Source organism: Halichoerus grypus, chromosome 4, assembly GCF_964656455.1.
Source record: "Halichoerus grypus chromosome 4, mHalGry1.hap1.1, whole genome shotgun sequence".
NCBI lineage: Eukaryota > Metazoa > Chordata > Mammalia > Carnivora > Phocidae > Halichoerus > Halichoerus grypus.
The window spans coordinates 76,474,606-76,481,543 of NC_135715.1; positions in this window are offsets into that span (position 1 = coordinate 76,474,606).

A 6,938-nucleotide genomic window follows, 5' to 3' on the forward strand; every position below is an offset into this window, starting at 1 on the left:
TAGCGCTGAAACAAGGGCTCTTTGGCTGTGTAACTTTCTTATGAGAACATTAGTCGAGTCTGTTTGGGTCAGAAAAATGAGACTATATTTCTGCTTGAGGAAGTGACATGTTGTTGTTGCCAGACGGGCAGTTTATTATTCTTTTCTGAGCAGAATATCCAAAAGATGCTTTTATTTGTATTTCCAGATGTTTAATCATATCATCATAATGATGAACTATTTTAGAATACAATGACGTAGGCAGTATCTTCAAGAATAAATAAAATGATAAGCTTCACTGAATTATCAAAGAATTTATGGAAAATTTTTTAAAATACAAAGCAATCTATTTCCAGCTTCTTATAATAAGAAACTGTTCCAAACTTGGTGAAATCAGTCATTTTTAGAGCTTGCAGGGACTTTGAGATCACTTGATCATAAGACTACACGGAGGTAGTTTAGAAAGGAAATTACAAGTACACAGCAGGGAGACTTAATGTACTCCAGAAGTTCAGGGAAGGCATTTTGGAGAAATAAACTTTAATCTGAGTCCCACAGGATAAAGAAAGGGGAGGGTGAGAGCAGATGGCTGAGGTTTTCTGGGCAAAGTGAATATTCTGGCAAGTGAGAGAAGGTACGTATATTCAAGAAACTGAGAGATGTCAGGGTTGGCTTGCCCTTAATGACTATGTAGTCCTGGGTGAGTTTATTCCATTTCTGTAAGCCTCAGGGCCTAGTTTCTATAAGCTTCAAGGCCTTCCACTTAAGAATTAAGATAATAGTAGGGGTGCCTGGCTGGCTCCATCAGTAGAGAATGTAATCATGATCTCAGCCTTGTGAGTTCTAGCCCCACCTTGGGCATGGAGCCTACTTTTAAAAACAACGACAACAAAAACACCTTAAAAAATTTAAGATAATAATAGTACCTACCTCCTGGAATTGTCAAAATTAATTTTAATTCTATTCATACAGGTTTTATCCCAGTGCCTTAGAACATACATTTTCACTAAAGAGTAGCTTTGATGTGAAGAAATTAAAAGACTTTAAAAAAAATTTATTTGAGAGAGAGTGAGCGAGCATGATCAGGGGAGGGATAGAGGGAGGAGCAGACTCCCCACTGAGCATGGAGCCTGATGTGGGGCTCAATCCCAGGACCCTGAGATCATGACCTGAGCCAAAGTCAGATGCTTAACCAACTGAGCCACCGAGGCTCCCCAGAAATTGAAAGATTTTAAGTGAAGAATGACATGATCAGATTTTTAAAAATCAGTCATTCTTCAGGATAGGGATGGATTTATAGAGAACAAGACTAAATCTGGTAAGATCAGTTAGAATAACTTCATGGTGATCCAGCTGACAGGTGGTGATGATAAAAAGTAACAACAGAGATAGAGAGAAGTGGATTAGTAAAATCTGAAATATTAGGGGCGCCTAGGTGGCTCAGTCAGTTAAGCGTCTGCCTTCGGCTCGGGTCATGATCCCAGGGTCCTGGGATCGAGCCCTGCATTGGGCTCCCTGCTCAGCAGAGAGCCTGCTTCTCCCTCTCCCTCTGCTGCTCCCCCTGCTTGGGCTCTCTCTCATCTCTCTCTCTGTCAAATAAATAAATAAAATCTTAAAAAAAGAAGAATTTAAAATTTGAAATATTAGATTTTAGTGCATATTAGGTGAAGAGTATAGGGGTGAAGAGAGAGAGCAGTATAGGATATCTCCCAGTTTTCTAATTTCCTATTGCTACATAAGAAATTACCATAAATAGCAACTTGAAACAATATAAATGTATTATCTAACAGTTTCTGAGTCAGGAGTCATCAGAGCTTACCTGGGTCCTCTGCTCAGGGTCTCCCAAGGCTGACATCAAGATGGCATTTGGGACTGCAGTCTCATTTGGAGACTCTAACTGAAAAACTTCCCTCCCAAGCTCTTTGGAAACTGCCTCTGGTGAGAGACTACTACAATTCCCTAATTCCATTCATTCAGTGCTGGTCACATCATTATCATGAAGCTGCACCATCCATGGTGCCGCTGCCATGAATGCTGGACACCTACAAGTCTCCCAAAGGTGTTTACTGTGCTTGAGTACACAAATGCAAACCTATCTCAGAGTATGAAGGTAACTGTAATTGATAATGCATTTGCTCATCACATAAATTTGCCATTGGAATTTTAGAGTATGCACATAGAACAACACATCTTCCAACTATGTCTCCTTCTGAACACTTTAGGCCATTATCACTCCATTTTCTGGAATGTGATCTCTTTGATGTTGGTAATACCCCAGCTTTGCACTCACTGCCATAAGTAGGAACGATGGGCAAGGGGCCCCGGGCAGAGTGAGAAGAGGAGTAGATTCACCTACAAATGTCTGTTCCTCGTCTGGGCAAGTCTCAAGAGCAACCTGGGAGAGCATGATGTCAAAACATTAGTTGCATTTTATTCAAAATCAATTGAGAATATTTATTCAAAATACTGAAATACTTTGGATGTTTAAACCAACTGTAATTACTAAAAACAAAGCTCGCAAACAGGAACATACTGCTTTTTATGCCTAAAAAGAAAAGAGAAAATGAATAAATTAAATGAAGAATCTAAAGTTACAAAGGATATAATTTTAAAGTTCTACAATGGCATTTTAAAATTTTTCTCCTCAAGTGATGAATGTTCTGTTGGAACTCTTGTCCTAATTGGGTAAATTGCATTCTTTACTGGGATGGAATGAAATTGAGATTTTGCACCATCTAAATTTGTGAAACTCCTAAAAGAATCGAAAGTAGTGATACGTTACATGAGTTTTGCCTTGTAAAATACAGTTGTTGGGAAAAGGCATTCTGAATGAAAGCAGACAGTATCTATGAAAAAGGTGAGCTGAAATATTTACATATTTCAATATAAAAAGTAGAATTAAGAATATTTTCTATTTAGCAGAATTTGCTCCGAGTTTAATAGGTATCTTGACACTTAAAGATTCTATTTTCTCATTTAAAAAGATCATGGTCTACATAGAAGAGTCAGTTGACAGGACAACGATTTTAAATTTATTTACTAAAAGCTTTAAAGGAGAGTACAGGCAATTTTTTAAAAATATTAAAAAATGAGATCATATTGAAAAAATACATTCTTGGAGGAAAACATTGTAATAGGTGCTGATACCATTAAAAAACTAAGGTATGTGAATATGTAGCAAGAATAATTTTCTGCTTTTTTAAAAAGATATTTGTTTATTTGAGAGATAGAAAGAGAGAGAGATTGAGAGAATGAGTGGGAGGAGGAGCAGAGGGAGAAACAGACTCCCTGCTGAGCAAGAAGCCCAATGCTGGACTCGATCCCAGGACCCTGGGATCATGACCTGAGCTGAAGGCAGGTGCTTAACCAACTGAGCCACCCAGGTGCCCAATTTTTCTGCTTGTTATTTCTTATGGCTCAGAAAGTCAATATAAAAATGTTTTAAAAAACATTTTCTTTAGAATAAATTTTCTCATTTTTAGAGAGCAATTTATTATTTAAAATAATTTTAAAGTGTTTGAAAATATCTCTTAAAGTTTGTGAATAGAATTATTCTATTTGGCCACCAATATAATAACCTCATCTGTTGGTCAATATATGGGTATTTTAAAAATTATATAATTTGAATTCTTTTGAAACACCTCTTCACTTTCCAAAGTATCCCAGTTGGAACAATAAATTAGATGATTATCCTGTCTACAGGTATCTCTCTTCACTCAAGCCTCGCTGTTTTAATATCTGTAGGTGAAACAGCAGGTCCCACTCGTAGTTCTTACTTTCCCAAAATATACGTGCCAGTGTGACAGAGACTATTACCTAATGCACAAACCCTTCTTTTCTTCTTCCTGTAGAGATTAGACTACAGTTTTATAGCCTCTTATAAAATGACTTGATAGAGTTTTATCAGTGAATGATAAAGTTTTATCAAGTGATGCATATCAGTTCCAGGTATGATGCATATTTGGGAGGTCCTTCTATTTTCTTATGTTCTATTGCTGAGTAAAGTGGCCACAATGCTAAGCATGACCTTGTGAGCCCTCATTTTATAGATAGCAGAGCTACTCCCTGAAAGGAGTCTGTGTGTCTGAGTTTTCTGGGAGTGCATACCAACCAGAAAAACTTGGTATTCTTTCCTAGGCAAGAAAACACCTCATAGGTTTAACTCACTGAGATTTTGGAGTTTATTATGGCAGCTAGTATTAATTGAACATATACAGAAATGTGTACCTTCAATCAGAATGCCGCAGGAACAAAATGGAAACTATGTGGTATTGTCTTTTTTTTTTTTTTTTTTTTAAGTAGGCTCTATGCTGGACAATGCAGGGCTTGAACTCATGACCCTGCGATCAAGACCTGAGCTGAGATCAAGAGTCAGATGCTCAACCAACCAAGCCACCCAGGCACCCCTATGTGGGATTGTCTTGGTGATTGGGCAAAAGTTGGTGAAGAAATTGATGCTGAAGGCTGAAAAAATAGCCGCCCATGTTTACCAGAGGTGAAACATTTGTAAAATTACTGTTTGCCATACTTGGAAGGCACACCATGTGCTAACTGTGGGATTTAATAATATATCTATGGAGCAGTGGCAACTGAGTTTTTCCTATTCTTCCCTTTCCCCAAATGGAAGCTCTCATGCCCTTGGTTGTGTATTGGATATCTGCTGTTGAATTTGGCAGATAATTTGCCTCTTTAGCTCACAGGTTCCTGCACTACATGGAGCCATATTCATAGATGGGAGAGAGGATGGTTTATCACACAGAAATCTTGAACTTCTGAGCAGGGTCCAGTAACCAGATAGCACTTTCAATTTTCAGCCTCAGTAGATTATCTGCCTTGAATCCACCAGGACGAAGTTTATTGTCTTTTGTCCTACCTGTTATAAAAACTCCAAGATTTCTGGTTGCTCTTCATTCCCTGTACTTTGCCCATTGCCTCTGCACATCTCTTGTTTTATTCTCACCTCCCACCCCTCCCCAGTTACTGAAACTCTTCAACTCTGCCTGCTGGAATTCACCATCCTTCATCAGCAATATCCTTAGTGTTCTCAACCCCTTTTTCAAACTTTTCCATTTATTTATTTATTTGCCCTAACAGGAAGCCACTTCTTCCATTTGGACACCTGATCAAGGGTGACTCTTCCTCCCACAGCGCTTGCATCATTGCAAGGGGTGAGGAGTGAGGTTTGACAGCTCACTCCTCCTTTGTCCCCCTGGGGACAGGCGAAGGGGCAGAGGGCATGGGCCAGCAAGAGGAAACTGGGCCAGCAGGGGAGATTCTACCTTTCTTCCAGAAAGATCGCTGCCTTGGCTTAGCCAAGGAGAAAATGTTAAAAAAAAAAAATTCTGAAAAGGGAAACCTACGTATGTGCTAAAGCTAAAATTACAATAAAAAGTTAACTTCATCAATTCCAACATTAAGAACTACAACAAACGCAGGGTTGGTGGTTCGGCCCCCAGCCCCAATTAAAGGTAGAAAAAAGCCAGGTTCAGTGGTGTTTATGTCAGTTGAGAGTCAGGAGGTTTGCACAGAACACTGCTTAGGCCCCCAAGGGTTTTTTCTTCCTTCCTTCCTTCCTTTCTTTCTTTCTTTCTTTCTTTCTTTCTTTCTTTCTTTCTTTCTTTCTTTCTTTCTTTCTTTCTTCTTTCTTTCTTTTTCTTTCTTTCTTTCTTTCTCTCTCTCTCTCTCTCTCTCTTTCCTTCCTTCCTTCCTTCCTTCCTTCCTTCCTTCCTTCCTTCCTTCCTTCCTTTCTTCCTTTCTTCTTTCTTTCTTCTCCCTTTCTAAGGGGGAAAGAAGGGGCAGGGGAGAAGGGTTGGAGTTCCAAGGCTGCTGAGAAAAGTCCAGGTAGAGGTGCTGTCCGTCAAACAGGCATGGGCTGTGAGGTGGTGGGAAATGAAAAGGGAACAAAATAAAATAGACCTGGATGGACACCCATTGCACAGAGCAGAAGCTGGGAGAGGGGCTGGGGGTGCCTTTCCTTGTTTCCATGCCCCCGACCTGCACCATCAGCTGTCCCCTCTGATGTCAGTCCTCCCAGGCCTGGAGATGGAGGGCCTTGGGCTCCTTGCCAAGAGGGTTCTTGGTTTTGTGCGAGAAAGAATTCAAGAGCAAGGCTTTTAGAGAAAGGGACAACCATGTATTAAGTCTAGAAGCAAGAAAGGAGCTACTTTACAAAGTAGTGGTCTCTCCTCCCAGATGAGGAAGAGGACCCCCCTCCCCCCGCCTCTAACAAGGGTTTTTTATGCTTTTAAAAGTTAGCTAATGTCTAGAGAGGGATTTACTCTTTAACTTTGGGTTCGTCATTTACATGGGGCAGTTAGTTTTTCCATTGTCTTAGGGTTGTGATTAGAGTTGTGCAATTACCCACACAGAGCAATTTTAAGAATGTCTGGTCTTCGTGGCTTTTACTGCTGGAGGGAGTAGGATTTTGTGGTCTTCTGTGAGTTAGGATCTTGTGACTCTTGTTAGGACCTGCCCGCTTTTAGGTTAAGGGTCAGCCTAAAAACCAAAATGGCTTTACTTTGGTCACCTTGTCTTCGGAGTCTCCTTTCCCTCCTTCCTCACTTGCAGCCAAGGGAGAGGAACAGCAAGAGGCCCAGACTCCTGCCTGGACTTGACCGGGGGTTCAGCCCTGGGGCAGGGCACTGGGGGAGGAGGGAGAAGGGCGCTGCTGTCCCACTCGCTCTCAGCTTTCCAGATCCAACTTCCCTTCTTGCTGCGGCTACCGTCCGGGTACCCGTCATTGCTTGAGATTGTTTAAAAACCGAGATGCAAAATCCTAGAGGAGAACACAGGCAGCAAACTCTTTGACCTCGGCCACAGCAACTTCTTGCTAGACACGTCTCCAAAGGCAAGGGAAACAAAAGCAAACATGAACTATTGGAACTTCATCAAGATAAAAAGATTTTGCACAGCAAAGGAAACAGTCAACAAAACTAAAAGGCAACTTACCAAATGGGAAA